The sequence below is a fragment of the Labrus mixtus genome, chromosome 19, assembly GCF_963584025.1.
Source record: "Labrus mixtus chromosome 19, fLabMix1.1, whole genome shotgun sequence".
In the NCBI taxonomy this organism is placed as follows: Eukaryota; Metazoa; Chordata; class Actinopteri; order Labriformes; family Labridae; genus Labrus; species Labrus mixtus.
The window spans coordinates 7,841,602-7,864,478 of record NC_083630.1 but is presented as its reverse complement, the minus strand read 5'-3'; the positions used below and the strand labels follow the sequence as shown (position 1 = coordinate 7,864,478).

Here is a 22,877-nt window from a genome sequence, read left to right as displayed (position 1 = left end):
CAAACCTGGGAGAGAAAGTTCACATTCGATTTGTAATGAACCTTTCAAATTCAAAATGTAAAGTCTATCAGAACTTCACAATTTGATCAGGCAGAGGGCGCTCTCAGCGAAACTTGACCATTTCATTCACTCTTGACCTCAGTAAATGAAGACAGTAATGTTGTGGCAACAGCAATGGTGGCACGATTTGGGTATTCGATTCAGTGCAAATATACATGAGGGAGACTCGTCTCTCTGCAGACAGCAGCACACTGCTTTAGTGGAGAGAGAGAGATGTGACGCTCCTGTGTATTTATGCTCTCGGTGCAAGGCAAATTCTCCTCGGGGCAATAAAGGTTTCATTCATTCATTTACTGCGTCTCTTCACTGATGAAAATGTAATCATGTGCAGTAATATCCAATATTCAGGATGCATCCCATCGTGATAATCGATCAAGTCAAATTGTACCGTTGACAGGATCATCGTAATCAAATCTAAATTCCAGAGACCAGTGCAGATGCACAGCCCTATCGCGGACGGCCATCAAATCCAACCCAGTCACTGTAAAATACTGTTTGTAGGTAGTTTAGGGTCTACCTAAAGGAAAGAAGTAGATTTAGTGCATCCTTTTTACATTAGACATCAAAGTTCATAAGTGCTGAAAGGTGGCTTTAGGACACCGGAACAGTTGACTCAACAAACAATCGCCTCATTCATGATGCTGATTATTGTTTGAAGTTCAAAAGAAAAGTGAAGGAACAGAATCGGACAGATGAAGAGGGAGGAAGGGAATCAAACACAAACAAAGACCAAAAGATATGGACAGGGCTTCATTTCAGCTGGACACTCAACAAAGGACAGAGTGGGCGCAGGAGGGGACACTGGGACGCTGCCAGTTAGGAGAAAAGGGGAGGGGGGGGGTGGAGACATAAAAGAGAAGGCAGGGATTTTTTTTTTACAACATATGTAGTCGAATAAAAAGGGCTACAGAATAACTACAAGTGGCCTGTTCTCACTATGACCTATCATAAAAGGGACAAAACTAACTTCCACTTTAGTCTGCAGGTTGATAGGAAAGAGCACCATCTAGTGTTGGATCAAAGATACAACCACAGCACTCACCCTGGCCTCAGTGTTCTGCTTTTCTGGCTTTTTAAGTCTTAAAACAACGTTGTTCTTAAAGATATCGCACCAGCTGATTTGTTTACGGCTGTGTGGAAAAAGGTGAACCCTACAAACTGATTGATGCTCTGTCTCAGATGCCGGAGGAAGCAGGTCCGGGCACGGGGCCAAGCTTTGAGGTCCCCTCAGCGGGGTCTTTGTACTTTGAATACGCTTTAAAAAAGCAACGGGGTTCTGCCACTTCAGAGCTAATTAGCAGTAGAGAAACATTAGTTCGTGCTTGTGAATTCAATTTAGCCTCCCTGTTAGTGCGAGAGCTGGATGTTGATTGTTAACATGAGCTGTACTGTCAGCACAACACAGAGGAGTGAGGGCAAAAGAAGTCGCCTCCTGTTTTGCCATAAACAGTTGCAGGTAGACCACAACAATGTCCCAGGATGCAGAAAAACTGGAAATATGTCTTCTATTAACTCCGCTCTGTTAGAGCCTGCTCGAATGACGGTCAGCCACGCAGGCAAACTCACACTCAGCAGCTCGGCTTAATGAAGGAAGATTCTGTGTATCCTGCAGAGCCTTTAACACCAACAAGCACGGGTCAGGACAACGACTGAGACAAACAGTAGAGAGAGCAGGCTGAGCGCTCAGGCCTGAACACCTTCCAGCAGCACGAGATGCTATTCACACAGTGCACTGAGCATTAAAGAGCCAATTAAACAGAGACACAATAAAAGTCTGTTTAAGAAGACATAACAGTGAGAAGCAGCTACACAAAGAACAAAGAACAGGTTTGTCCTTTTTAAAAAAAATCAAATCCATTTAATTTTCAACATTATGGGTTTTATTATATATAGATATATATATATTCAGTCACTTTCATACCCATTTAGAAAATGTCAACTTTACAAGAGCCAACTCCAATCTTGTTGGTGCAGAAATAATCAAGTTTTAATATAAAGTTCCTCAGTAACATGACTTAAAAATATTGTTTTTTATACATCTTTTAATCTTTTTGTGAGTTTCTCTCTCAATTGCATGAAGTTGTGCTTTCTGTTTGTTGATGAAACATTAAATATGAACACAAAGAATCGATTCTGAATTGAGTCGTGAGACACCCAAAGATTCCCAGCCCTGATGTCCACCTCGTTTAACAGACTCAGTCTGACAGGCTCTCCCACACTGCATGGTAAGCATCCAGATGTGGTGGTTTGATCAAAGCCTCTTCCTCTGAAAGTCTCATATCTCCTCTCAACACCTCTGATGCAGTGTACATCGGACCCACACAAAACAACATTTCAAGGTGTCATTCTGCAGCCACAAATAGAGCGAGAGCAGATAAGAGCTTCACAGAGGGCAGATAAAGAGAGTTAGTGGGTGAAAGAAGAAGTAAAAAAGAAATGTGGGTAGAAGAGTGGTAATGAGAGAGTGAAAAGAGAAAAAGATAAGACATTATAAGGTTCATTTATTTTCAAAAATGGAAGCTCCGTCCCAATAAGCTCCTTATCTTGACAGCTCCCATCAACAACAGCACCAGGGAGACGGAGGGAGTACAGGGGCCGAGGCTATCAGCCTGTTCACTCCTGTCTCCCCATTTCACCTTTTCCATCCAGCACTTCCATAACCTACATGTCTACTCAACGGAGGCTAATTTACTGCTACACAAACCAGAGCTTTCCCACCAGAGGCTGCCACCCAGGCTCCCGGCAGATAAAGAGGCTTTCAGAGCGCATTAATGAGCGGATACTGCCACCGCTGAGAGCAATCACACAGCTGAAGCCAGACAACAAGAGGAGAACAGAGGCTGAGACTGAGAGATGAGATGAGGGTCAACGAAGACCGTACCTTTCATGGCTCCTCCGCTTCCTGTTATCTCCAGTAAAAGTCAAACTTCTGCTGTCAGAATGCAAAACAGCAGGAATGAAGAGAGATGGAAGGGACATAGAGTAGAAGAACAGGACAGAGGAAGAGTGAGAACTGTCGGAGGGGAGGACTGAAAGGGACTGGCGGCTCACCAGGAACCACGGCCCACAAAACCACAGGGTGGGTTTGGCGGTGACACAAGCGTTGGCCTGTTAAGGCAGCGACAGGCACAGTTAAGAGAGTCAGCCTGGCATCTGGGAGTGGGTCACCAGGATCTGAGCCAAACAATAATCCCTGGGAGGGAGAAGCATGCACCTGGAGTGTGTGTAACAACACTAACGGACATTATGACAGCAATGAATAGAAATGGGAGCAAGAGGGCCAAGGGGTGGGAGGGGGAGGTTGGGGAGAGTCACCCAGCAAAGATAGCGGAGAGGAATTCCCTTTTTATTCCTTCCAGAGGCCCTAATGAGTCAAACAGAGGGACAGTAAACCAGAAAAAGAAACCGCCTCAGAGACAGAGGGAACTGCTTTCCCACATGGCAGAAAACCAACGGCTGCAACCGACACACACACACACACACACACACACACACACACACAGACACAAACATTTGTCAAGGTCCAGCAGGAGATAAAAGTGAAGCGTGCTCCAGAGCTCCTGTGACAGTTTGAGGGGTATAGTTTTCCCAACAGGTCAGAGGTTAAACGCTCTGAACCTGTGCTGTGATATAAATCAGACTTCAAGGTTTTGTTTTTAAATACCTGCAGGAAATATACAGCGTTATCTAAAGGCCAACATGCAGAGATAAAACATCACGTAGCATGACTTTAAAACATGTTCAAAATGCTTAAAATGTGTGTAAAAACAAGTCAAAGTCTCAACTTAACTAAAGAAGTTAAAGAGCCACAACAAGAGTTCAGAGGGTGTATCAAAGCTGCCTTCAACTTCACAAGTCATTGACTGAACTGCTTACCCCATAGAGTGCTGATGCAGCAGCATTTGCATTAATCGACTGTTGAGAACTTAGATGAATGTTAAGTACAATACGGTCTCCTATTACTTCCAGTTCCTGAGAAAGAAAGAAGATCCTGTTTACCTCAAAGCTCCCGTGAGGAGTTTTTAAATCAGGTTATGAAAAAAGACTGAAATGAATACCTCTGCTTCTTTATGACCTACAAAGGCCAACCGGACCATCAGCATAAAGAGTGACTATTTCTATCAAGTTATTTCAATGTTTGATACCATTACTGCAGGGTATAGGTGTCAGAAGTGATTAACTGCAGTCTGAAGAAACCTTTGTTTACTTTTTACCACAGCAAAGATTCTAGTTTTACATTTGACTGTTCAAAGAAAAACTATATAAAACTACAACTTAAGCATTAGACACTTAACATCCCCTACAGGAGGCTGTTTACACCTGAACAATCCCCTGAAAATGGAATAATTTTCTCATTTCTGGAAAAACAGCAACGTTTTGAAAACACGTTTGTCATGCACACGGATCCACAAAAACGACTAAAAATGCTGTGGTATAGACGACGGACCAGTAGAAAAGCAAACGGCACACACATGCACACATACTCTTCCTGCCACAGAGTGGTGAGGTGTAAATATACAAAACATCCAAAAGTAGAAAATTGGGAGAGGTCCAACTTGAGACATTCAGGAAGAATATCTAAATGGGAAAAGCAAAAAGGGCCAATGGCTAGTTAGTAGTCATTTAAATAAACACTACCTTACATGTCTTAAGTATTTGGGGACTAATCAGGGTTTGAGTCCATGCAGAAAGAAATGCATCAAGCTAAAAAGATTTATTTTATATAACATAATGGTATAAGTTTAATAATAGTTAAGGATACAGAAGCTTTGTGACTGTGCGTCTTAGTCATTTGTTGCTCACGTGTAACAGTGCATGGCTGGGTGTATACACAAACACTTGTGCACACTCACAAACAAACACTCCTACCATCCAAGGCATCCTGTGTGAAGGCTTCTCTATAAAAGGCAAACTCTCAGGCACAGCGCAGCATCAGAGCAGAACAATGATGAGCAGCACCAGGTGTAGGTGTGTGTGTGTGTGTGTGTGTGTGTGTGTGTGTGTGTGTACATCTGTCAGCTCGACACAGTCACACTTCAGCCCTCTATGACTACTCTCCAAGTCATCAGCCACCTCTGTTCAGCGCTATCCATGAAGGGGAATAACAGCACCTGGATCACCTGACAACATCTGACATTATGACCTCATGCGCTCTGCTGCATCAGGGTCTGTTATTGGAATTACACATAGGGTTGACGGTATGCTGTATAATTTTAATTGGACAGTTAAACCCATGTGAATAATAAAATGTATGGGGTTTCCCAGTGCAAGACTAAAAACCATAAATCTGTCAATTAGAAGTGACTAAGTGAAAATCAAGTTGAAACATTTGGACTGAAACAACAGGCGAAACCGTTTTAAAACCTCGACATCACTCTGGTCTCTGAGTATCTCGTTTCAGTATGAGTCATGTCAATGTTATACTGAGAGCAACATGCTTCATCAGGGGCCAGCTGTGACATACAGAGGAGGATGAAGAGGGGGGGGGAAACACACCGAAGTGAGCGATTAATGGGTAATTGTAGGAAATTGTTGGGTTAAAGGGATGTTCTGTAGACACACAGCGCACATGTGATTCATCTATAGAGGGAACAATGTGGGTGGATTTGAGGACGGCGCGTTTGTGTGTGCTGGAGGTGTGTCTGTGTATGTATAGAGTCTAGAAGATTTCAGTGGGCTCAGGATTAAATTACACTCTTTGCAAACAGCAGGAACCTAAAAAGTAAAGCTACAATCCAACATCCTTCACAGCACATTTATAGTTTTAATCATTACTTCCACAGGTAATAATATTTTATTCTAAAGGGACAACACATAGCCTCGGACAGCACACACACACACACACACACACACACACACTTTACAATCTATAGAACCTTCTCCCCTCAGGCCACAGGTACAGATCACTCGCTTTATGCCCACATCCATCACACATGAATGGAATTTTTAACGATGTATTTTGGGGCTTTTTGTGCCTTTAATGGAGAGATAGGAGAATGGATAGAGTCGGAAATCAGGGAGAGAGAGAGAGTAGTGAATGACATCCGGGAAAGGAGCCACAGGTGGGATTAGAACCTGGGCCTCCATACATGGGGCGCGCGCACTAACCACTGCGCCACCAGCACCCCAACTTATTCATTTTTTTAAACCAATCTTCTTAACCTTTCATTACATTAGTGCTGTCGCCCCACAGTGAGGAGGTTCCTGGTTCGAATCCCCGTCGGACAGGAGCCGCTCTGTGTGGAGTTTTCATTTTCTCCCCGTGCATGTGTGGGTTCTCTTCGGGTACTCCAGCTTCCTCCCACAGTCACTAGTCATGCTCGTTAGGTTAACTGGTGACTCTACATTACCCGTAGGTGTGAGTGTGGCTGGTTTTATGTCAGCCCTGTGATAGTAGAAGTAGGCTGGGCTTTTTATGCTTTTATTTTAGAGATAGGACAGTGAAAAGAGTCAGAAACCGGGTCGGCCTGCCAGCTCTCGAGGACTAACGCCTCTCTGTACATTAGGCAGGCGCACTAAGCCCTAGGCTACTCATGTCGCACGCCCCATGTACAGATGCTACAGTCCTCACAACATCCATGGATGTAAATCTGACCTCGACCCTTTGCTGCACGTCACCCCCCACCCTCTATTCCAACTCCAAAATCCTGTCTCTCTTCAGCTGTCCTATAAATCTCCCAAAAAATACCATAAGGGGGAATCTTAGCTGGAACTGCTCAACATGTGAAGTAAGCATAACTTCAGTATAAGAGGTCAAAACCTCAAGTTTAGAAACGAGTGATCCAATCCACTTTATTCTTAAGTAAACCATTGCACCACAAATAAGGGGAATTATCCGTTTTTTCTCTGTGAAAAGAGCAGAAACAAGTAGGGCAAGTTTTCCTGTTGAACAAGAAATGAGTCCGTTACATTTGGATGGAAAAATACGCTACTCCACTTTTTCTCTCTTCCATCAAAAGCTCTAAACAGCCTCCCCAGAAAGAAAAGGAAGTGTTTACGATGTATGCCCTGATCCTCTCAACCACCATAACTACATGAATCCTTGTTTTTGAGTCATGCTAAATGCTACATGAGATACTGTGTATAGCTGTAGCTGCCTGGAGACTCAGCTGAGCACAAAGAACGCTGATGAAGAACCTTGCATAGCTTCTCAGTGTGAGAGATCCGGAGTTGGCGAAGTAAACATGTTGCTGAGTGGATCAAAGTCCATCAGGGTCTCCGCTAAAGCACTCAGCCACTCACTCACTGACACAATTAGGCCACTCAAGCCTTTGTTTTTGTGTGTGTGCGTATTTGGCAACACACTGCCTATTGTGTCAACACAGCAGCTGTCGAGGTCTAATATGTCTAATATGTACACAGAAATCTGACACAAAACAGCAGGAAGTTTGTCCATCAGTTCCAGCAAATAGGTTTGTTTATAATATTAGAAGACAAAGTTATCAGTGTGATGTGCCCACATCAAGGCCTCTAGTTACAAAAAGAAGTAGGCGTAATGGTTGCCAATTTGCTAAAACAGCCCCCACCACACCTGTAACAAAACCCATCCACCACTCTTGGAGCAGGTTGAAACAATGTATGAAGTCCTAACAGTCTGATGTGATTAAATTCACAAAAGGTTCTGTCTGTGTGAAAAGCTCTCCTCAGGTCAGAGCAACATCAGGGGTGAAGAAACAGACGTATAACGGACAATGGGCGACAATAAATGTTAAACATGACGGGTGTTGCGTCAAGTACCTTTAAAAAAGATACTGTTGCTGTCATAAGTCCTTTTCAGTCTGCTTTTCTCACAAAAGTGCCCCATGAAGCTCAGCTGTCACCACGTATTTGTATATTTATATAGATTCTGCGACTAATATTCTTGTCCCAGTCTGTGGATTTACACCGTGTTTCGGTGTTGTGAAAGAACTGCACAGCGGGAGTTCCACATACACATACAGTCAGACATGCACACACACACACACACACAGCGCTCCGCTGCGCTCCCCCTGCTGGCTCAGCTGAGATCGTCTTGCCCCTGTAAAGCCTTTGTTGCTACCTCTGAAGATGGTACAGAGGGGGGAATCACTTTGTCCACTTCGACAATACTCCGCTGCGACATTCAGATTGAATGTGAAACGTCACAGGGGGTAAAGTATTGTGGCTTGAAGAGATATGGTCGCAAATCTTTTTAGGTCTTCTGGCTGGAGACCCCTCTGTAGTGCAGAGTTATCTCTCCTCATTGTTACATGTTATGTCATATATATTTTACTGTATGAAACTACTTTAAAGGTCACATATCCTGTAATACTATATTTTACAAGTTTAAATAAGTCTCAGAGCTCCCCAAAAACATGTCTGTGAAGTTTCTTGTTCTAAATCCACTCTGATCCTGTATTTGATCATGTCTATAAAGCCCTCTATTTGAGCCCTGCTCAGAACAGGCTGTTTCTGTGTCTGTACCTTTATATATGTAAATGAGCTGTGTCTGACCACGCCCCCTCTATAAGGGCTTGGGTGTCTCGACTTTCTCGCTCCATGTCCTATTGTTTACGGTGAGAAGTCAGACTTAGAGGGCAGAACAAACACCTAGCCGTGGGAGTGTCACCCACCTGGGGGAGGGGCTACTGCCCTTTGTGATGTCACAAAGGGAAAATCTCCAGACAGCCTGTTTGAGCACACATTTTCTGAAATGTGGAGCAGGCTAAAGACTGTTAGAAAACCAGGGGGAAGTGTATCCTGCATAACATGTGAACTTTAAGTAAATGCAGGGATGTGAGAATAGCAGTTATATTCTTACATAACACTCACCAAACTCTACTGCATGAGAAAAAAAATTTTTTTTGCATTTTTCTTCTTAAAGAGTATTCTTTGAAGAATTTTCGGAGCCCGAAATGAACAGCTTTGAGCAGCTACAGCGGCTATTAAATGTACAACCTGGCTTGTTCAGGTAAATGACAATGTACATAAACTGCTTTTTGTTTTAATGGCAGGGTAACATTTGTGATGTAATGATGTCTGGATAGGAAACTACTTGCCAAACGTGGAATTTATGGGGATAAAGCTATTTTTAAAGTCTTTATGGTCTGAGGTTGTTTTTTTATTATATCATAAAATAATACGACCCCCTTCTAAAAAGGCTTAACTAGAAGGGAGCCATTACTTTAAGAAAACATTTGGAGAAGTAATAAAAACACACTAAAAACTGGACATAAAATGAAATCAAGAGAGTTCAAATCTACTTAAAAACTCTATAATGTCTATAAACACACATGTGCACAAAAGTTGTGTTGTTTGTTGTTCAAACAAGAAAGGCCTTGTAAAAGGTCGGCACATGTCTGGCTGACCCCTGAAAGAAAAAGCTCATCTCCTTTCCTCTGCCGTGCTGCTCAGAAATGTACACTATGTCCTGTTGGCTGCAGGTGATGTCTTTTCTGTCCCATGAAACATCCAGGAAGTTTGAGAGAAGAGTCTGTTTTCATGACAGGAAGAAACAGATTATTCTGATGTACTTACAAGACGGCCATTGAGACAGGAGCGTTTTAACTTTCTTCCTTCAGTTTCCTGGTCCCTGAACGCCACGTGATCCTAGAAAACAAATGATTTACTGAGTCAGCACGGCATGTTTGTGATTTCAGCTTAATATTCAAGCTGTGGCAGATCTTTCTATTTGCATTTGATTTTAGAAATTGCTTGGAAAAGTGCAGAGGCATCCAAATGCACCAATCGACCGCTGTGTTCTCTTACAAGAATAAATCAACAAAACCCTGATACCTGCACAGCACAGAGATCAGTGACAACAAGCTGCATCCTTCTCTCCACATTCAGTGACAAACATGGGTAATATCTGGTGAATGAACTTAAGGAATTCCATCATATGTAAACCTGAGGCATATTTGTAACTCAAAGATAGAGTCAGTAGTTCTTTCCCAAAAAATAAAATAAAGACTACTTGTACAAAAGTAATGCCACTCAATCATCACATCCGGGCCTCTGTGGTGGAGACCCTGTCCTCTGCCTGGATTTTGATGGGGTTTTTTTTGTTTTTGTTGACTCAGGACATTTCTGGGTGGGGAGTAGGGTGTTTCCTCCAGCCAATGACAGCGTGCAGGTGAGTTTAGGAGTGGACACAATACTGCGATTGGACGCAATTCAAACCGTCAAATATGACGGACGAGTACATAGCAGCGAGGAAGAGAAAATCAAATCATAGTGAGCTGATAAAGCTTATTCACATGCAGATGCGGAGTTGGCCTGCTTCCTGGGGCACGGTCACACTGGCCATCTGTACCGTACCGTTACACAGTGAGTCGCCAAACACCAGTGGTTAGCTTGTACTAGCGTGCGGTAGCTTGTGGTGTAGGTACGAGCCGTCAATGAATGCACTACGGCCTGCAGTGGGCGTGCGCTTTTGAGGGCAATGAGACGGACTGTGGAGCGCCCCGTGGAAACACAATCATTGACAAGAGTGGCATTGAACGGCAGCATAGTGCGCGGCGGTAACAGACCGCAGCATGCAGGGAGTAAGTGGAAATCAGGGTTTAGTCTGCAGATTTGCCCACATGCGGACAGGGTGCATAAAGGTCTCAAAAGAGTGTGGGAGAGATCCCTCACCTCATGGACCTGATGATTCTACAGTGGGACAGCCCGGAGCCTTCACAGACTTAGCATCAGAGTCAGTGAGTGTGCGAGGGTAGACATCGAGATTGGGCCAGAGACTAAAACCAAGGAGACTTGTGTCACGTCTGAGCCCAGACTGTTGATTTACGTGGTAAACACCTTCCACCACTGAGCCTCAAAGAAGCTCTTAAAATAGTACTTTGTGGGATCTTATTGTGAAGGGAAGAGGACTGGAGGGTAATGCAAGAGCCTCATTTCACAAACTAGTGATCTGGAACACAACATTTGTGTGGAGAAGGTCACGCAGCCACTAAAACAGTATGCTGTTCCAGGCTGTTGGGCTTTATATTGCATGGTGTGACTGTTTTTACAGATCACAGATATATCCAAGAGTAAAAACCTGCAAAATCTTTGAAATTTAGGAGATTTTTCTTTTCTTTTTACACCTCTACCAGGTTTTACTACATCATGTATTTTACCACAGCATGTTTTATGAATATTTCTGGGTTTTATTGAGATTAATTTACTGGCAGTGAACTAAAGAGGTGGGGTTGTTTAGAGGATTACAGACCAATAAATCATTCCTGTTTTGCATGTTTTTCCTTTGATGTCATGGCAACCAAGCCCACCCAAACCACACTTCCAACATCAGCTAATCAGCAGATAACGACAGACAACATGCAAAGACTGAGTTACAGGTGGAGCCTCGTCTCCCAGCAGGAGAGTCTCACACACCATCTGCTTCCAATAGCCTCCCTGCATCACCCACCTTATACCCCCCCCCCCCCCCCCCCCTCCCTCCCTCCTCCTCTTTGTCTGCTGAGGGGGTCTGTGGGAGGCAGGCAGTGCACCCATTGGATCCATCTGAAGCCAGAGCCCCAGCTCTCCGGACTGGGGGCCCCCAAATCAATGATGTAACACCCCAACAGGCTTATGTAACTAACCTCTGCTGGCAGTTTCTCACTCAGGAATACTGAAGGTGGAGACCCTGGGAACATTTGCAATGAGCAAGAACACTGAACTGTGTGCACACACAAACACTTAAGACTCCATGCAATGACACAGTGGATGGATCATATTTTGGGGTTGGTAAAACCTGCACCTCTATCATGCATGTATACATTTTGGTTTTATATGTCCAGATATAAGGAGGTGTGATCAGTCACTTTCTTCTTTGACCTTTAAGAAGTCACAATCGTATGTACAGTTTAGGTCTCTATAAACCCTCTGATGACAGTACAGACTAACATCTTGACATTGTGGGAGCTTCTCTAGTGTCTATATCAGGCCTCCGAGTATCGAAGAGAGTGCAAGCTGATCCACTCATACAATACTATAATCAATAGGCCACAAAAAAACAAATGTTCCAGGTATCGTGTGACATAAAAAAATGACAAAAGTACAATCACAGTGCTAGAAAAATAATGTCAGTCAAAAGGAACAAATGATTCCAATCTTATGTTTAATATGTATAGTGCTCTAGTGTGGTACTGTAGGGGTTAATGGGGTCCAGCACATCAGGATACTGATGGTTCAATATGTAGAATGTTACACTAAAATATCTAATCTCTAAATTAAAAATTGAGCCAATGAAAACTGTAATTTTAACATTAGGACCAGTCTTGTATTGGCGGCCGCCATGACAGACACCTACATGTTTATCGTTGCCGTGGGAACACCGAGTGTTACTTCTACTGAAAGCTGTCTTACTGGGGCTGTATGTGATGCTGTGATAAAAAACGTCATGTAAATTATACTTGGATACATTAGCTCGTTGGTAAGCATATTCCCTTTCCCAGCTTCAACATCATCTTTTTTTTAATTGTTTTGACTGAGAGCCCCCTGGTGGCAGAGTATAGTAATTATGTGACGGCCATGTGGCCTGATAGTTTGTGCCTTCTCTTTTCTTGTGTTGCAGGTTTGTGTAATTTGTAGGCATGGCTATCTAGTCAGCCTGACTCAGAGCACCTGGGCCCAATGCTCCCAGTCAACGATGCCACTTTTTTTGGGGGGGTAATTTGGTAATTTTCCTTTAATCATATTATATTGTTTGAATGTCTTCTAATTGCTTTTATAATTAAATCATTATTTTAAATGAGGGCTGCTGCTGATCCATGCTTTCTAGAGTTTATATAGAGGTTTATGGCTTAGAATATCAAATATTGATCAAGCTGAATAAATTATTCCATGATGTCTGAAGTAGAGTGATATGGATTTGAAGTACACTTGAAAACAGTTAACATGTTGCTGCTGATGCTAACATTCCTTATCTCTCGGTTTACTTAATTCACAAGTTGATGTTGCCAAAGACCTTTTTTTTGATACGTAGTACCTCCGTCATCGAGCACACACAAGAATCAACCTTGTTAAGTGAAAATGAGTCATCTTATTTCCAGACAAGCAAGCAGTTTGCTGGAGTAGAAACAATGTTAAGCTACAGCTTAACTCCATCTCTACAACGCTAACTAGCCAGCACGGAGACAATTACAAAGACAGCAGACAGGTTGGAGACATTTTCATCAGACTTCACTGGGAACATTCCTTCTTCTTCTTCTCCTTTGAGTCCAAAAAAAGATATTAACACTAATGACCACCACCAGAACATCAGCGGACACTGACGTCAAAAGACAATGAAGAGAGTTTTTTCTCTCAGGGAGGAACGTTTGAGAATGCTGTTCCTTGTTTTGTTGGCTCAGGTTATGCAGACGTAAAGGCCAGGCCGATAAGTCGACCTTCAACATGAAAACGGAAGTGTGCTGTTTTCATTAAGATGGTAGGAAGGTAGGAAGAAAAAAAAAAATCACATTAAGCAGGCACAACTTCCAAGTTTAAAAAAATAAGGAATTCACCTTGATGGATATAACCTGAGTAAGACGACGTTATCAAGAAAAAAGGAGCACGGACAATGGGAAAGGTTTCCTGATGAGGCCCGTGAGAACACTTGAAAGTTGTTTAAAAACATCAGCATCCTCAGCAGATCAGCGTACACGCAGTTTGCCAGGAGAGAAGAAACAATAGTTGGCGTAAGGAACTTTCTGTTTGGAGTCACAGGTCCGCGCTACAAGCCAGAGGAAGAAAAAGGAGCAGGATTCAAGAGAATTAGCTGAACAAATCTGTCATTCCACTCTCTTGCCATTAGAATCACAAGAATGATCAAGCACAAGGAACTCAAGTGTTGTCACAATCCCTCTTGGTTCATTGACCTCTCAACTGGAAGGTTTGGCAGAGGGGAATGGTCGCTAATTAGCTTCCCTATGCACTTCCAAGTGTGGAGCTTAGACACACAAGTAGCAGTCCCAATTACCCACTAGTTATTTATATTGGCAGATGAGTCACCAGACAACCTGCCAAATAAGAAAGGAAATAAAGCCCTTTGACAATGCACTATAAATGTGCTTGTGTTTGGGTATGAAAGCGTCAGATACATTTTTAAAATATTTGCATTTTCTCAACTTTTCTGAGAAATATCTCACATGGGTGACATAAAGACAGTTTTCGATCCGAATGTGCTGTTTTCTTCAAATATCTTTTTTTTTTGCATTATACGAGCAAAACACCATTTGAAAAACTACATTTTTAAGTTGCTTTGTCCATCAACAATGGAAAATCACAAGCAGGAGTTAATGTAACTCCTATGATACGTCAAAAACTATCTTATAGTAAATTCGGCAGTGAGATAAACCTCAAAGCAGAACTTTACTTTTGGATATCCGTGTTTTTAAGCTTTTGGGTAGCTGCAAGTGACAGCCCATCCCTAAGATATGTAAAGGTCAAAACACTGTTTGGATAACCTCCAAGTCTTCAATAAAAGTCAACATTTTACCTCAACTATCATTGTATGGTGTGTAAGATATATGCCGAAACAAGAAGATTATTGTAGTGAGTCATGCAAGACTTTAATTGAAATCTTTTGACAACGTGTTTTTTCAGGAAAGAACGAAGACGTTCAATTAGAGGATTTTTCAACGCAGTTTGGCGGAGGGATCTCTCCTCATCTAGCAGCACGTTCAGACGCCCTCATGTCCTTTCCTCTCTCCACGGCAGTATTGGATGTCAGTCATGTACAGTGTAACATAACAGATGTGGCGCCGTGGCCTGTTTTCAGAGACAATCATTTAGTCTGTTGTGGTCTTGGTCCTGGTTCTCTAGTTTCACAAGTTTAACGAAAAGAGTCACTATACTGCACAGTCTATTACTTTTCTGGCTGAGTGAGGGGATGAAGTGGGTGATGTCGCTTAATACAGGCTAAATAGTCTCCACCTGTCGGAAGGATGGGCTCTCTCACCTGGATTGACAATGACTAAATGTTTCTGTGCAAGTTTGATAGCATTTTGAGAATTACAAACCAGACAAAACGTCCACCTGAGAGTTTAAAACGTGAGCTGATACATTCACAATGTAGCAAGTTATCGCGTTAATAACACTTCAAACTTCGTCTTCTCGCCTCTTTTTCTACAGTCAACTCTTCTGAAACGGATGAAAACAACACTGACCTGAATTGTCGTGCACAAACAGTCAGAAATATTAACTCACCCACGCTGTCCAGCAGAAAACAACTTGTCTCTGTGAAAGCATCAAACACAAGCTAATATCCCGCGGACACACGCACACACACACACACACTCTCTGTCATCCACGCAGATCCGCCTGCTGCAAACTTTTACATTTCTGTCAAGTTAACGAGAAGACACGGTGAGTGTCCGAGTGAAACTTTCAAAATAAAAGTCTTTATTAATTAAGAAGAAATGTTCCCTGGTGTAAGTTTAGATTCACTTGTGGGTTTGTACTTTATAGGTTCTAATGCTAAAGTAGCCTATGCCATACTGTACTTCCTGTTTCCTTGTCTATGTTTTTGTTAGTTACTTATTTCATCACATCATCCTCCAGCAGAGTATCCTATCTTATCTAGGATTGTCCCAGTGATACTTCAATACTTTTGGATACCACATGTTTCTTCATTCATATTTTTAATCCTAAACTGTCCTATCCTATTTGTGCTATTTACACAATGAGCGGGAGGTTGATGCTTAATTAGTGTGCTTAGGACATCTTTGTTGTTGATTTTATTGTTGTAGTTGAAGTTGTTGAAAAAGGTAGGCTATCAATATTGTTTGATTTTTACTTGCAGGCCAATTGTGTCAAAGTTTTTAAATTCTGGTCTTGTGCAATCTTATCTCATATTTTCTAATCTTATCTAACTGATAACTTTTCTTTTCGAGTCTTTTAATTTATAGAATGAAACAATAATGGAGCGTAGGTGGACCCAATTGTGCTTGTGAATGAATGTGACACTAAATGTACGTCCCGTGTTTTTAAGTCAATCCACTGAAATTGACTCTTTTCTAAAGTGACTTTTATTTTGAATGCCAGATTCCCTTAGCATTGATCTCACTGTTCTAACTTGACTCAGCTCTTTCCACTTAAAGGAGCGGACTCCTTTCCGTCCAGTTACATTGTATTCACCTGTGGTCAGACAAAGCAGAGCCTTCAGCATGTTTCTGCAAAGCCTTTACTTTTAGCTTTACAATAAATCAGCCATGCGTACTTCAGGTCCTCAGTCTTTGCATTTAAAGTGCATTAAAGAGTTTTTATTCTCGACAGTTTAGCTATTTATGACTATTAATAGTCAAAGATAGCTAAACTGTCGAGAATAAAGTCAAACTTTCATTATCATCAAATCAAAATTATTGACATTTTGCAAAGCAACTCTTGAACAATGCAGAGTGAGGTGTTTCCTAAGGACTGTCCAATCAACTCGACACAGTCCCTAACAAGTGTGACATAAATAAATACAACATATAACAATATGAACAATATTAAACTAAATCAAAACACAGTCCCTGCATGAGCATGATCACATATTTGTGATAAAAGGTACGATTGGTGAACACAGCAGGTACATTGTCTTGTGCATTTACTAAAAAAAATATCCAGTTTAAATATCCAGTGGTCACATTATAGGTGACAAAAACGTTTAGTCAAAGTAGTGTGGGTGTAAGTTTTTTTTGTTTTTGCATGCACCTTGAGAAAAAAACTTTAAATCATGGAAATTTAGTGAAATTGCAAAAAATGTAAGAATGTTTAAAAGAGTGGGACGTTTTGTAGTTTCAACCTTATTCTTAAAATGCAAAATAGTAACAAGTTAACATGAAATGTCCTGAGCTGATTCATTTTGATTCATACCGTATTTGTCAATAATTGTAAAAGCAAGAGGTGATTCAAAGAATGAAACTTTTTTTTTTTTTAATATTTGTTCTCTTCTAGTCTTGTTGATTTTCCCATCACTGGTTCCTGTATCTCTGCGATTCACATGCACGCACACAAACACATTGAAAGTGTTCCTGCAGTGACTTATGGGGTCAGCCGCAGTGCAATGGACAATCAATTCTCAGTCTGCTCTAATGGCCGAGTTAACAGTCCTCGCATCCTGTCCATTAAAAGCAAGCCCAGATAAACATGAGATTGGACCACATGTTGGAGCTGCTTCTTTCTGAATCCTTCACTTAATGTGCCTGTAAAAATGGAATAGGCTGGCAGTGAACAGATCCGCTTTTCTAGTGGTTTGACTGAGAGGAGACATACTTTCGGGTCTCTGTACTCTATCAGATGTGAGTTGCTGAGGTGGAAAGGTAACCATGCCACTTTGTTTGACTGACTTGTCGCCGCCTCTCTTTGTTCACTTTGCCTCTTTTGAATAGTCTCCAAGGTGATGAGTTTTTTTTGAAGCATGTTGCCAAGGGGAACAGGCCAAGGGCAAACAAATGATTCCTAACCACAGTCAGAATGGTTGATGAGCCTGTAGTGAACATGAAACTCAGCAGCAGCCACATGGAAAACACAGAGGAAGAGTTAATTGGGAGCAGAGACGGTGGGCGTGTAGGTCGCTAACAAGGCTTCTAAGTTTTAGTTTCAGTGCAGTGGGATGATATTCGAAGTTATGCAGCGCTGTGGTTGCAAATGTAATCTTTATCTTGGCATCTCAATCATGTATTAGCCATGAAAGATAAAGGTCTCTTTGTTTACAAAAGAGGAATCCCAACATTATGCTTTTGTTGCTGCTGAGCTGCTCCCAAATACCTTTCACCGAGCTGAAAATGATGACAGCTATGTTGAGTTTAGGGCATTCCATAAATTCCAGTAATTAGATGTGAAAGTTGTAAATCAGACACACAGAAAGCAGACAGAAAAACAACACAAGGAGAAATGACCTTCTGCTGTTACTGTGCAGATCAGATTACAGTGTGTCAGTAAATAGTGAACAGAATGTGTTGCATGTTTCAGAGCAAATTGAACCAAAAGACACCAGGCAGGCATACAATTTGTACAATGGTGTCCTACTTTTCTTTTTTGTTTGTTTCAAAGCTCTTAGATACTGCATGGTCTCATTCTCTTTAGACCTCTCACCTTTTCTTTCTCGCAGCCTGAATAAGATACTTCAATCTGGATAAACAAATGTAACTGTAAACACAACACACACAGTATTATAGTTGTGATTAGCTTGTGAAGTAGTCATATTTCCTATTTTGGATTGGCCAAACAAGGATGATTATTTAGAGCTTCCCATTTCCTAGAAAACATAAACAATTCTGAAGATCCTCCTGAACTTGGGAACAAGGGCGTGTCCAGATGGGTGGCATAGGCCCCCCTTGAAATCTGATTGGCCACCCATAGGTGCCACCCCAAAATCCAAATCTATGATTGGCTTTTTGCCAAAACAGAGGAGGACTCAAGAACAAATCAACTATTCTGGCTGTGTATGACAGAAGTACTTTTCAGTTGTACATAAATACTTTGCACTTTCCATTGAAATTTACAATAAAATCATGCACACTCTCTAACTTGAAATTCTCAGATGCCATTAGATGTATTTTTGCAGGCAGACAGTGTACAAGCGTTTGCATGCAAGTACTTACAATTGTGACTTTGCACATACATCTTTGTTTTTGCGTCCCTAAAGAGTCCAGCTTAGACGATCTATGTTGCCAAACTGTGTTTCTTACATATCATTAGTGGGGGTAGAAAGGGTAAAAAAATGTATTCATTTGCATGCGAGTTCTCACAAATGTCATGGCAACACTGAATAAGTCAGTGCCCCAGGTGGGCCACCCCAGTTTAAAAATAGTCTGGACACGCCCCTGCTTGAGAACATGTTCTATATTTTTCATTGTCTAATCAAACTCCTTCTAAAATGTATTTGTCCCACAACAATGACGCACTGGACTTAAGAGTTAACTTGGGGTTTCAGGTCATCACCATGTTAGTGTTTTAAGTATTCACACAGTCAGCTCTATTGGCTCATGTAAATACCAATCAATATCCATACTAAGACATTGCTTTAGCTCCCTGTCATCAGGGGAAACTTTTTGTAACTTTTCGTAAGAATCAGAATCAAATCTAGCCTAGTGGTTGGTGTGTGGCCCCTGTCTCTAAGTACTGTAAAAGCATAAAAAGCCCCAAAATAAACTTAATGTAGAAGAAAAAAAGTTGAGAGGTAGTGCAAGATGATCATTTTCTGTTGGTACCTCACTTTGAACTGTCCAGGTAAAATGAAGTCATTTTGACGGTTTTTATTTTAAATATTCTTTTAAGCAGCTTTACGTTTCTTTACAATGTTCTTTTCCCCCTTTTCTTTGTTGTGGCCTTTTTTTTCTATAAAACAAGATGTCTTGGCATGGAGGGTCCTGTATGCAGAGCCTCAGCTAATAGATGCCTTAAGGAATAGTTTGTAATTTGTGATTTTGTGCTAAATGAATAAAGAAGCTGTTGAAGTTAAAGCTTTCAAAGCAGTTTTAACAAACTATAATCACAGCAAGTCATATGAGGACTCAATATTTTGTATGTGTGTTTGCGCTCCTTCCTAAATGCCCGATGACCCCTGCATGGGTCAGTATTGTTGTCAGATATTCCATTATGGTTTATTTGAGTAAGATGAAGCAAAATTATACTCCCCTTTTTTTTTTTTTTTACTCTGGGAGAGTTTATCATGAGATCCATGTTGCTGCTCTGAATGTAACCTCTTGGGTTTGACAGAATTACAGCCTGTTATGTTCTCTAAGCAGGACCAGCTTCTCCAGCACTTCAGGAGTGGTTCGATGGCAATTCCATTTGGCACTGGATGCACAAGAAAACCCATGTAGCCCCAGCACGCCTTTGAGGTTGTGACATTGCATACATGGGTTTGGCATTACGCTGAACAGCATGGGCAACCACAAGTTTCTATAACATGACAAAAACAGAGACAGGGTGCCTGAAAACCAAACTGGAAAACATCATCACATCATCATACAAGAGCAGAAGAATGTAGATTTACAATTGACTCATCCGTCACTATCTAGGTTATTCTTAAAGTTCCAGTCAGTTAAAGTCTAAATCCTCCCTATAGCTTCTACAGGATCCTATTTTAATACATCCCACAGTGGAATGTTGAGTTATGACCGGATGCAGTGAGCTACCATCTTTCTGTTCTTAGAACCACCAGAAGTGGGTTAAAATTAAACCTTTTTCCTCACTGTGTCTCTAGAGGAAACATCATTGGCCCATAAGATTGTGTGTACAACGTAACTGTTGGTTTGCACTGTGTGTTTTCGCCATGGTTCTCAAGAAGAAGATTTACTTTATTGAAATTCTGTTTTTACACTCTGTTAATGAGTCATGCTACACTCACATAGGCTGACATATACACATGCACAAACAGGATCCTATGGGCATGCACTAATGGAGAGTGAGGGAGCTGCCCATGGTGGGTGATCCTGGGCTGGTGGTGGTGGGGGAGGGTTGGTGCCTTGGCACTACCTCAGCAGTGCTAAGGAAGCTATCGCTCCAGCTACCAGACCAACTTCCAGATTTGGTCTGCACTGGGACTTGAACCCTCTGGTTCCCAACCCAAGTACTTACAGACTGAGCTACTGCTGCCGAGAGTCCAATTTGCTTTGTTAGAATCCCAACAATTGCAGCCCTTAAAAAAAAACACAAAGTTCATCAAAAGCTGATGGAAATGTTAACGTCTACAGAAAGATGTTCAGAGGTTCATTTGTACACTATTTATTTCATTTATTTGTAAAATTTATTTCATTCATCGACCAAGAAATACAATTAAATGCAAAAATAAAATCTCAAACGTTGCATGAAAAGGAGCCGAAAGAAGAGTAATCTTATGTAATCTGCCCCCAAAAAACCCACTTAATTCAAAAGATAATATAACATTTCTTGCAAAAGCCTGCTGATATTAGAGAAGATTCATGACAATGTACAAGCGGAGTTTGCGTGGGTCAGTCTCATTGCTGCATGCCAAATGAGTTTGCATTCTTGGCATTCGTGCTGTCGTGTCTTTAGAGGGCATTTAGCTGTGCCGCTCCGCCTCTTGTCAACTGTGTGACCAGTATAAGCCCCAGTAATGAGGTCGAAGCAGCAGTGTACCCTGGCAACTGGGGATACACTAACAAGCTCTCTTTTATTCTATTGTTCCTTATATCTCTGGACTGGTCTCTGACGTTGTTTGCTTGGTAAGCACGTTGGCTTCAGCACGTCTGATATTCCCTTTCAGTACTTTACGATGGATTGTTCATCATCAGTATTGATTCTGATCTGTCCTGTCTGATGTTTCTGTTGATGAGTGAGTAGCAGTCCATATGAGAGAAACAACGGGAGAAAATAAATGTCTTTCTTTTTCATCACCCACATACCTGATGAAGGAGTCCATCAAACCCCAGAGCGAGAAATGACCTGCGAGAAAACTCGCCCGTGGAAAATTATAGTGTTGTCAACAATGCACCATTTAAATGTGAGACATCAATCCACAACCACTGCAATCTATTTTCTGTTTTTAATTACAGTAGATGCCCAGGATAAGTAAATGAGATGCTATTAAAGGCTATCAAGGTCCACTAATGGGTATAATTTAGAAGCGCAGAAAACTTTAGATTGTGTTGCTCATTGCTTGGATTTGAACTTTGTCCTTCTTCTGCGTGGTGTTGGCCAGCCGAGGTGCTTAGTTTGAGATCAAAGCTCCTTTTTCAGTGTGTCCCGCAGCAATCACACACCATTATCTCACCGGGGGCTCGTACACCCCCGAGAGATGCTATTGGATGTGAGGAGTGTAGTGTGACCCCGAACAAACACACTCAGCCAGGTGAACTTTGCTTCAGTTTTAAAACATGCCGTGAAAGTAAGATCTTTCAAGTCTTTGCAGTTAAGCTGTTTAACATGTTTTAAAACCATGAAAACATGAGCTGAATTTGAAAAATGTCAAAGAGGATCACCTTGTTCTTTAAAAAGACCCACATTGAATGACGCGCATGCACCAACAGGACCTGTGGACATGCATTACTGTAATTCAGAGATGCCAGAGTGGGACTGCACACTGCAACGCACGTAGCATACCTCGACAGTATACTCAGGAAGTGACCTGGCACCGCTCCAAAAGCCAGACCAACTACCGAGCTTTGGGCCACACCCGGACTTGAACCGGTGACACTCCAGTTGCCAGCCCAATTCACTGTTATAATTCTAATTACCTTATATATGATGCTATGAATGGTTACAGTATATGTAATGTTATGTTAACTGGAGGAAAAAGACTATGCATGTGTGTGTGTGTGCATGTGTGTGTGTGTGTGTGTGTGTGTGCGTGTGTGTGTGTGTGTGAGCGGGCTGACCTTTTGCAAGATGGATGGGATCTGGGCTGGTACAATTTAATTCCAGGCTGACCCCATAAATTTTCTCAACATATTAAATCCAGGTTAATTAGAAGGACATGCCTTCAGCTGGCCATGGAAACAGTTCTGGCAAGATGGAGCTGAACTGTAAAAAAAAAAAAAAAAAAAAAAGTACTTTGTCAGTCAAGCCCAGTGAGGTCGGATTGTCTTTTATGTTGAGTGTTTATGTTAAAATGCCCATTTTAGCCCTATACAGACTGCCAGTTAGAAGAGCGATACTGTGACTGTCACAGAGGCGTAATGGAGGGAGGAAGTGACCTTACCCCTGTGCCGCCTTTGTAGGTATAAGAGAGGCGATGCAAGGGCAAGATCGGCGGAGCCAGAGGGGGAGAGAACGGCGCTGTGTGGATGTGCATGTCTGAATGTTCCCCCTCTTTCTCTGCAAGTCACCCGACTGCAAGGCTGTAAGGCAATGTGAATTCAGGGACTAGGCAACAATATTACAAGGTTGCGGAATCAATATGAATGCACAAAGACGTAATGAGCTTAGTTGTGGCATTGTTT

At 41.8% G+C, this 22,877-nt stretch overlaps 1 protein-coding gene across 1 annotated transcript in view; it reads right to left on the bottom strand.

Moving 5' to 3' along the window:
- Nucleotides 1-15,290, bottom strand: part of svila (supervillin a) — a 73,846-nt gene extending 58,556 nt beyond the window's left edge. The window contains exons 1-2 of the mRNA XM_061064627.1: nt 15,193-15,290; nt 9,556-9,627 (exon numbers count right to left, since the gene is read on the bottom strand). The gene's annotated coding sequence lies outside the window, so the exon portion shown is untranslated. The remainder of the gene's footprint in view (nt 1-9,555; nt 9,628-15,192) is intronic.
- Nucleotides 15,291-22,877: the final 7,587 nt, after the last annotated feature.